Below are 11,340 nucleotides of genomic sequence, written 5' to 3' on the forward strand. Positions count from 1 at the left end.
AGTGATTCCACATTTCTCAACTCATAAATGTCTTCTGTCACTCATCTGAACAATTTGTGTTTGTGAGTATCTTTTATTCAAGTTTAACAATCCTTGTTAAAAATAGTGTGAACTGTAACTACATCAGGTTATGGTTCTTGAGCTACATCAAGTTCAATGTGTTGGATTAATATCTAAGTCCATAACTACAATTAGTAAGACTTGACCCGACACAGCGTGGTACATTTCCGTTGCATGGCATCATGCATTTGGATAGACTATAATAACATAAATAACACTTAAGGTTTGTTAATATATTATAAGTTCTAATATATTAATAAGATTATTTAATTAGTGTTGATCAAGAATAAATCTAGGATTAATTAAGTGATCAAAAGAACACTAATTAAATATATGGGTTGATTGTGTAAATCATCCATACTTGTATAGTGGGCTAATGCTCCATGGATTATCAAGTTGGGCTAAAACCCATAGGATGCTCCATGGTGTCTTTGAACCCATGGATCCAAGGAAATGGATAGACACGACAATTAGGGTTTACCCTAATTGTGACACTATATAAAGATCTTATTGGTGACAAAATCGGCACAAGAGTATATGTGAAAGGGCTAACCGATTTTCATGGAGTGTGGATTTCTCTTTAATCTATTCCAAGTGTATTTGGAGTTGTGTAAACCATTTGAGGTGTCAGACTTGGGGCACTAGGCACTCAAGCTTCATGAAGACTTTCAACATCAAAGAGGTATATAATTCTAACTTTATATATTCAAAGGAATCAATGTTATTATGCTAGTTAGGATGAATACCTTGGAAAGTTCATATTTGAATGTATAATAGAGAAAGTAATCGTTTTCTGTCTTTGCCTGATGTGGCTTTTTATATGAAATTATCTTGTACTATAAGTACTTTTAGTTAGGTCCTTATGCTGTCAGGAACTATCTTCTGTGGATATGATGTAAGACCTTTACAAGGTCATTTTCCCGAATCTTTACGTCGTGAATATCAAAGATATTGACAGCCGCCTAACTTCTGTGTCATTCTTCATTCAAGTACTTTTATCATACTTTCATTGGAGGCTATCTGAATCATGCATTATTCAAGTCACTGGACTATAGTAATTCAGCTCCGGAGACATTTCCAAGTCTTTTTCAGTGGTTGGATCTTGTTATTCACCAATCCACGGTACCTCGGCTTGAACGACAAACATCTTGAGACAATTCTACGAACATATTTCTACTCATTAATAGGACTGCATCATAGGGATGTAGGTCAAACCTTCGCAATCATACCTCCAATCCGTACTAGGACTGCATCATAGGGATGTAGGTCAACCTTTCGAGAACATAATCTTACTCTTTTCTTGAACAATCTAAGTACATCTAGGGTCAACCAGAATCGCTCACAAAATCCTTATCTTTCGTGTTATAGGATCATGTCGTCATCCGGAAGCAATCAGTCGAACAGCGAAACCTCCGCTTTTCCTATGGACGCCGCTACCTTTCAAACAGCAATTACAGCTGCCGTGGTGGCTGCCGTAACCGCGGTCCTTGCGCACCATAGCGCTATTAGCACAGTCAATGCGGTTGATGGGAATGAAGTTTCAAATAGTGGTATCCATCCAGGAAGTCATCAAACGGTAACGGACTCAGGCCCGCAAAGCCGAAAATCAAAGAACAAGAAACGGAAGCATCAAGCTCAGAAAGAACGCAAGAAACCCCTAAAACTTGCCATGCAACAACAACAAGTGGAAACCTCTGCCATCCCCGTACCGAGCAAACCATACAAAGGAACACTCTTGAAGTGCGACCGGTGCAACTACCACCACGAAGGAATTTGTCGATCCTTGCAATGCGCAAATTGCAACAAGATGGGGCACATTGCTTGTTTCTGTAGAACTACCTCCACCACTGGAGCAAGCCTAGTTTGCTATAATTGTGGTGAGTTTGGGCACTATAAAAGAGATTGCCCGAAGAAGGAAATCAAGGAAAGAACCCGCATCCCCATAAATCCCACTCGACACTTCACTTCTACCACCAATGTTGGTGCTGTCCAGATATGTCACCAATGCGGTGAAATTGGACACTTCAAGAAAGATTGCCTGATAACAAAGAACTCGGGTACTGATGGGAAGATTCTTAGGATCACAGCTGCAAGAGAGCGTACGTCGGAACCCTCGTTAATGTAACTTAGGCGTGTTGTTGTAACAGACTTATAAACTATCCAGAATTAGTGCAACTAGAGTCTTACCTTTTGCGAGATCCTATCGGTATAGGGATTCTCGTGCTGCGTATACTTGTCTTTTGTAGTATATCTTATTCGTAGCAATGGCCTTGTGGTAAATCTAAAGTACTGTAACTTTGTTCATGGTTGCACGGTTGTGTTTTGTCTGTAAACGTCTTATGTTCAAATCTAATGTCTTTAAGTTTCAGTATGATTCCGACATTATCATACGATTCGATTCAATTTGATCCTCAAGAAAACAGCCTCATACGTACATCTCTTTCTTCTAGATCACTTTTCCAGCGAGGCCGTCATATCAGAACACCGAAGTACTCATGCATGGAGTACCTCATAGTTCTTTTCTTTTCCGAAGAAACCCTCGAAGTACCACTCGTGCAGTACGTCAAGTTCAATCCAAGGATTCATATGATTAATCTATCACTAAGGAATGTATGCATAAGAGGTATATATAATCAAGGTTCTACAGGTATAGAATTGACGATTCCACTTTAACTTCTTTTTCCCCCAGGGGATATGAGCTTAAAGAAGAATCAATTATTCGACTACCTTTTCAATCTTAATTATATACGACTCGTATACACGAAAAAGTGATTGTGAAACCAGGTATGAATTCTAATATGAACTTCGAGACGGAGAACTACCTAAGCCTACGAGAAATCGCATCGTCATGTGAACAAACTTAGAACCCTGTACGACTCGTGTAAACAGATCGCCCTATAGTTTAAACACCTACGGAGATAACAGAACAGTCCGGACAACTTAGCGGACTACACATAAATAGAATTAGAAGACTAGGATTCTCACCCTAGAGGACCCCGGTCATATTCTTCCAGAGATCGACAGATCGAATTGTATGTACCTCGGTTATCGAGGACTCCGTCAAGATTTTTCATTAGGAATCATTATCTCTGCCTCGCATAGATGAAATGGTTGAGCAAACGCAAGGAAAGAATTACTTTTAGAAATGGATCTGAGATCCAAATATCACCAGTTCGGGTGTTAGGGAAGGATGTCATGAAGACTATCTTCCAAATTCGATGCGGACACTTCGAGTCCGTAGTGATACCCTTCGGATAGAACCAATACGCTCATAGCTTTCATGAGCTAAATGAGTAGGGTACGTCTTTCTTACTTGGATCAGTTCGTCATTTTTCCAAGTAATCACTTACTTATCTACCCTCGTAGTAAGAAGAAAACCCTTGGAAACATTTCCTACAGAGGAAATTTTAGCGAAGTTCTCTAGGCACGAGTTTTGAAATTGAAGAGTCGAATTTCTATGACACACTGTTAGTAATGTGGGAAGTTTTGAGTACTTTTTCAATTTGTCAAAACTGTTGAGCATTTGTCGACACCGGAGACGCCGACAGCCATTCGCCAAATTCTAGGTCATACCGACCTATTGACATAGTTCATTCAGAACTCCTCGCAAATTACAGAAACCCGTACGACGCTGAACCAACAAGGGGTGGCCTTTCACTGGGAAGTTAAGCAAGAAAAGGAACCTTTGGAATTCCAAGTGAGTGACCAAGTTCTTTAGGAGAACTCACTCTGGGAATGGCTTAATACGCTTCGTATCGGGTGGAAAGCTAAATCCAATATAGCTAGGACCTCCGAGATTCTTATCAGAATTGGTCTTGTGCTGCGCACAAACTAGACCTACTCCGCGAACTCAGTAATGTACATCCTACTCTTCGCGTCTTGATCGTGAAACCATACTTTACGTTAGGACTCTTGTAGTCCACTTGTCGAGATCCTCTCCTTCGTATTAGAACTGTAACAACCCGTCATTTCAGGTCATTGAAAATCGGGTCTTGTAACCTCTTGGAAAAAGTAATTGGGATACCATCGAAAAATGAAGTATTCAAAAGCTCTGGTTGGAGTACGCTATGTAGTAGATATCGTCTTAAGATTTTCAAGCATATAAAGAACACTAAAATCCGAGTTATAACGAAGAAGTTATGACCATTCTAATTTTTCCGACAAAAACCGGCAATACGAAGTTACGTAAAAACGCAAAGTTTCAATAAAATACTTTTGACCTTAGGTGTCTAAATGAAAGTCATAGATATCGTTAAACTGCAAATGTACATAAAAAGAACGCCCAAATCCGACTTCGTAAGTTGAATTTATGATTTTTTTAAGTTCAACTTAGCAGCAAGCAGCTAAAAACTCGAATCGGAGATCGAGCGACTTTTGGCTGGAATGACCTAAACGACAATCGAAGGTCTCGACAATGGTAATTTAGCGGTAAAAAGTCTGGCAAAAACCGACGTCAGATAAAGAAGTTGTGAATTTCTAAAGAAATTCCTTAAACATGGCCTTTTAAAAATAAATAATAAAAATAATTTCGGAATTTACCAACGGAATCTAAACAAAAGTTGTAGATCTTAGTCTCACCTACGCGTGGATATAAAGAACGTCGAAAATGGAGTTCGTATGAAGGAGATATGAATTTTTGAAGTTTAATAAATAATTAATATATATGTTTAATTTTAAACTCTTGGTAATATCCGAAGAGGAGTCAGCAGATGGAACCGAGGTACGCCCTGCGTACCCTCGTACGCCTCGCGTACTCAAATCAAGGGCCTCGGTTCGACCACGTCGCCTCCTATGCGAGCTATGCCCCGTCCCATCCGAGCTCCGGGGCAGTCGATGACTCGGTCATGCATGACGCACGGGTACGCCCCGCATACGCCCGTACGCCCCGCGTACCGAGGCATCTCAGCCCCTATAAAAGGGATGCGAGGATTCCGGGAAAACTTGCTCATTTTCTCTCGTTTCTCTTGCGTTTTTCCTCGTTTTCCGTGCACGTGCTAACCCGAAGCCCTGGTCATTTTGCCCAAGTCCCGAAGATCGTTTTTACTCCCGAGATTCCCGAGAATCCCAAGAAAAATCCGTTTCCCAAGACGAAATTCTGCCCGGTTTCCATCTCACTTTCTTCAAACCTTCAGGTGAGTTCATACCCCTACAAACACATTTTTTTTAAATACATTTTAAATGCTTTTTATACTCTTTTAAAGGGGGAATACAAGTAAACATATGGTTATTATCGTGTATTTCATAAAGTTTCACTGTTCTCGTTTTTATCAAATGAATCACTTGTGATTCACTACTACTATGTGAAAACTCTTGTCACATTTTGCATGCACTAGATTTAAACAAAGTATTTAGCAATTCCAAAGCATCCTTCATTGCTAAACCGTTTTAATACATTTTAAAAACTTAGGATTTATGCATTGCGGAACATTGTGAAAAAGGATAAACTTTGCATACGAAACTACTACTTTAATACAGACTTAGTTGAGAATCCGTGAGACGTGTACATCTTCAAATAATACCTTTTTTCTAAAAGGTACCGCTTCAAGTCCTGTCTATAACCAGAGTCTCCCGTTCGGAGAACGTGTCAAATGTGTATAGATCTATACGGGAAGTCATGATCTCGCGCCCTGACTGTTAGCTACAGTCTGTCCTTTGGGGTGACAATTTTTCATAATGCTACGACGCCTGAAGAACGTCGCTACAGGCATATTTTGTTTAGTATGGTTATAAAACTCATCGGATAGACAATTATTATAGTACTTCTGATTGATGAATGAGTAGTTATTAAAACTATTCTTCATCTAACAAACTGGAATCTTCTAATAGGTTTTATTATATAAATCTATGCTCTAACTTCCTAAGGCATGTCTTTTGCTTTCGGTTTTTAGTCTGGGACATTAGGCTAACTATCACTTTAGGAAAATATGGGATTTTCCCGGTATACAAAACAAACAACTAATAGGAAAATAAGGGATTTTCTTGATTAAACTATCTACATTATTCAATACAAATATTCTCATGCATTTCACACTTTTATAAGAAAATAAGGGATTTTCTTGGAAAACATACTCTCAATTTGGAATGGCATACAAATTTTCTAAACCACTTATGAACTCACCAACTTAATTGTTGACACTTTCTCTTTGAAATAACTTGTATTCTCAGGGAACCGCTAAGCAGGTTTGGAAATCAACTTTTGGGGATTAACGCGCTGGCATTAATTACTTCTTTTGAAAGATGTTTATGTATTTATCTTTTGAACATGTAATGAATACAATTATGTAAACATTTTTAAAACCTTTTTATATGTATGGTGGTGTGTACTTTGCTTTCTATGAACTATTATGATACTGAATATGACGTCCTCCGCCTCCGAACGTTTCCGCCGTTCTGGTTTGGGGGTGTGACAGATTGGTATCAGAGCATTGTTTATAGTGAATTAAGTATATCAAAACCATTTTTGGTATACAACTATAAACTCAACTGGGCAAAAACACTCTGAGAAGAGTCATACTTTTGAAATTAAATTTATTTAGTTTTTGTAAAGTAAGCATGCACTCATTTCATACTAATAACAGTTTCACATCGGACCATTTTAGAAGTATTACAACTAAGTTGTGCAGTGCAGGTACACCTTGGGACATGTAATTGGAACTGGGAAGAATATAGCCTGATCAACTATAGTTGTCCGAGAGCCGACTAACGTGTTCCAGGGAGTGTCTGCAGTGTCGAACCTGAAAAAGTGTTTGTCCGACGAAACACTAGTAATTCCACTCGATGAAATTGAACTAAATGAAAATCTTAACTTTGTGGAAGATCCCGTCGAGATCATGGACAGGGAAGTTAAACGAACTAAACAGAGTCGCATTCCAATTGTAAAGGTCCGATGGAATGCTAAGAGGGGACCTGAGTTAACGTGGGAACGAGAAGATCAAATGAAACAGAAGTATTCACACCTCTTCCTCAGCCCATAAAACTTTTCTTTTGTATTAAAATTTCGGGACGAAATTCCCTCTAACGGGGGGATGATGTAACAACCCGTCATTTCAGATCATTGAAAATCGAGTCTTGTAACCTCTTGGAAAAAGTAATTGGGATACCATCGAAAAATGAAGTATTCAAAAGCTCTGGTTGGAGTACGCTATGTAGTAGATATTGTCTTAAGATTTCCAAGCATATAAAGAACACTAAAATCCGAGTTATAACGAAGAAGTTATGACCATTCGAAGTTTTCCGACAAAAACCGGCAATACGAAGTTACGTAAAAACACAAAGTTTCAATAAAATACTTTTGACCTTAGGTGTCTAAATGAAAGTCATAGATATCGTTAAACTGCAAAAGTACATAAAAAGAACGCCCAAATCCGACTTCGTAAGTTGAATTTATGATTTTTTTTTAAGTTCGGCTTAGCAGTAGGCAGCTAAAAACTCGAATCGGAGATCGAGCGACTTTTGGCCGGAATGACCTAAACGAGAATCGAATGTCTCGACAATGGTAATTCAGCGGTAAAAAGTCTGGCAAAAACGACGTCAGATAAAGAAGTTGTGAATTTCTAAAGAAATTCCTTAAACACGGCCTTTTAAAAATAAATAATAAAAATAATTTCGGAATTTGCCGACGGAATCTAAACTAAAGTTGTAGATCTTAGTCTCACCTACGCGTGGATATAAAGAACGTCGAAAACGGAGTTCATATGAAGGAGATATGAATTTTTGAAGTTTAATAAATAATTAATATATATTTTTAATTTTAAACTCTTGGTAATATCCGAAGAGGAGTCAGCAGATGGAACCGAGGCACGCCCTGCGTACCCTCGTACGCCCCGCGTACTCAAATCAAGGGTCTCGGTTCGACCACGTCGCCTCCTATGCGAGCTATGCTCTGTCCCATCCGAGCTCCGGGGTAGTCGAGGACTCGGTCATGCATGACGAACGGGTACGCCCCTCGTACGCCCGTACGCCCCGCGTACCGAGGCCTCTCAGCCCCTATAAAAGGGATGCGAGGGTTCCCGGAAAACTTGCTCATTTCCTCTCGTTTCTCTTGTGTTTTGCCTCGTTTTCCGTGCCCGTGCTAACCCGAAGCCCTGGTCATTTTGCCCAAGTCCCGAAGATCGTTTTTACTCCCGAGATTCCCGAGAATCCCGAGAAAAATCCGTTTCCCGAGACGAAATTCTGCCCGGTTTCCATCTCGCTTTCTTCAAACCTTCAGGTGAGTTCATACGCCTACAAACACATTTTTTTTAAATACATTTTAAATGCTTTTTATACTCTATTAAAGGGGGGAATACAAGTAAAGATACGGTTATTATCGTGTATTTCATAAAGTTTCGCTGTTCTCGTTTTTATCGAATGAATCACTTGTGATTCGCTACTACTATGTGAAAACTTTTGTCACATTTTGCATGCACTAGATTTATACAAAGTATTTAGCAATTCCAAAGCATCCTTCGTTGCTAAACCGTTTTAATACATTTTAAAAACTTAGGATTTATGCATTGTCGAACATTGTGAAAAAGGATAAACTTTGCATACGAAACTACTACTTTAATACAGACTTAGTTGAGAATCCGTGAGACGTGTACATCTTCAAATAATACCTTTTTGCTAAAAGGTACCGCTTCAAGTCCTGTCTATAACCAGAGTCTCCCGTTCGGAGAACATGTCAAATGTGTATAGATATATACGGGAAGTCATGATCCCACGCCCTAACTGTTAGCTACAGTCCGTCCTTTGGGGTGACAGTTTGTCATAACGCTACGACGCCTGAAGAACGTCGCTACAGGCATATTATGTTTAGTATGGTTATAAAACTCATCGGATATACAATTATTATAGTACTTCTGATTGATGAATGAGTAGTTATTAAAACTATTCTTCATCTAACAAACTAAAATCTTCTAATAGGTTTTATTATATAAATCTATGCTCTAACTCCCTAAGGCATGTCGTTTGCTTTCGGTTTTTAGTCTGGGACGTTAGGCTAACTATCACTTTAGGAAAATATGGGATTTTCCCGGTATACAAAAGAAACAACTACTAGGAAAATAAAGGATTTTCTTGATTCAACTATCTACATTATTCAATACAAATATTCTCATGCATTTCACACTTTTATAAGAAAATAAGGGATTTTCTTGGAAAACATACTCTCAATTTGGAATGGCATACAAATTTTCTAAACCACTTATGAACTCACCAATTGTTGACACTTTCTCTTTGAAATAACTTGTATTCTCAGGGAATCCCTAAGCAGGTTCGGAAATCAACTTTTGGGGATTAACGCGCTGGCGTTAATTACTTCTTTTGAAAGATGTTTATGTATTTATCTTTCGAACATGTAATGAATACAATTATGTAAACATTTTTAAAACCCTTTTATATGTATGGTGGTGTGTACTTTCCTTTCTATGAACTGTTATGATACTGAATATGACGTCCTCTGCCCCCGAACGTTTCTGCCGTTCTGGTTTGGGGGTGTGACAAGAACCGTAGTGACTCTCGACCGAGAGGTCAAGCGGACGAAGCAGCACCATTGCCCGATAGTGAAGGTTCGTTGGGAGTCCAACCGAGAACCCGATTTCACTTAGGTGTACTAGAACCAATCGATTAGGAAGTTTCCTTCTCACGACTCGATCATTCGTACATACTTCCTTGCCTAAATTCTAATTTCGGGATGAAATTCCCTTCAACAGGGGGATGATGTGACAACCCGAAATTTCCATTCTGAAGAAACCATTTGAAGCCAATAGAAGTAGAACAGTTACAGTGAAAACTCAGATTTCGAGTATAAGTTTGGCAGTTTTTAGGATTTTACACTTAAGGAGATATTAGGAGAGTGGTTGCACTAGGGTTTTGTGCAACACTGTTATTCCAATACTCTAGGACATTAGAATTCGTTTCAGGAATAAAAATATTTTCTGCCAAAATATATCAGGACTATAAATAGAATTCTGAACCAAATTGGTTCATTAGTTGAATCCCAATTAGAGAAAAGCCAAAATTCTCTCTCACGGATCTTCGGGTTTTTATCCCAAATTGTGAGTAACTTTTTCTAGTAGTGTTAGAAAGCTTTAAATGTGTTCATAACATACATTACATAGCTAAATCATTCGATTTGGGAGTTTACTCCCCAAGGTGTTCTTGGGCGGTAAACTCCCGAAACCAAGCCTAGATTGTCCCCCGTGATTTGTTACTACCTTGGACTTGTATAGGACTGTTTTAGGGACATGAAATCAAGCAAGAACCACCCAAGTTTAGGAGTTAACGGCCCAAGAGTATCTTAGGCCGTAAACACCAAAAATAATGCTCAAAATGGTACTTTTAAGGCACCTAATGCTTTGACTTGATTTTAGACATGTACCCTAAAGTGTTTAAAGCCTAGAAAACATAAGGAATCACAAGTATTGAGGATTTTACGGCCAAGACAAGTTCTTGGTCCGTAAACCCCTATAAAGGGGTCAAATAACACCCTAACTCCTTCCTTATGCTTAGAACCCAACATACATGATAACCTTGAAATGTTAGAGACTTGAAAACACCATAAACACCCTCCCAAGGGAGTTTACGGCCGTAAACTCCAAGGGAATATGGTCCCAGGGCCGTAAACTCCTTAAAGGAGTTAATAGGAAGCCCAAACACTTGATTTAACCTTGGAACAATTTACCTCTTGGGTTGTAACAACTTTAAGCCTCAATTAATGACCCATTGTAGAGTTTACAGCTAGGAGTTTACTCCCCTGGCCCGTAAATTCCAAAGAATATGGTCATTAGACCTTAAACTCCCATTTGAGGTATTACACTCCTTTATTGCAACCCATTAGCCTCCTAGCACTTGACCAAAAGTGTTTTCCTCGCGTTAAAATGTTTATACTTGTATAATTAGTGTTTTAATCACTAATTATTTATATACATATGTTTTCATATGTAATTAGGATCATTGTGTGTGTCTAAAGTCTTCACTTGACACCAAGCACTTGTCCGATCCTTCCTTACGATAACAGTCCGTTCAATTCCAGTCACTTACTGCAGGTGAGTTCATACCCCTTAATCAATGTTTTAAACTGTTTTTAAATGTTTTATGGGGGGGGATACAAGTAGAATTATGCTAATAAATACAGAAAGAAAGAAATTCCACGGTCAAACAGAAGATATTCTTTCTCGATCAGAATAGTGGAATGGAAGGCACTACAAGAAAGATATACTCCTTTTCAAATCGCCCCGCAAAGACAGACGTTTAGAAAGGTTCTCGAGATTCTCAATCGCTCTTTTTTTAGTGGAGAGG

This window comes from Lactuca sativa, chromosome 8 (genome assembly GCF_002870075.4).
Source record: "Lactuca sativa cultivar Salinas chromosome 8, Lsat_Salinas_v11, whole genome shotgun sequence".
Lineage (NCBI taxonomy): Eukaryota > Viridiplantae > Streptophyta > Magnoliopsida > Asterales > Asteraceae > Lactuca > Lactuca sativa.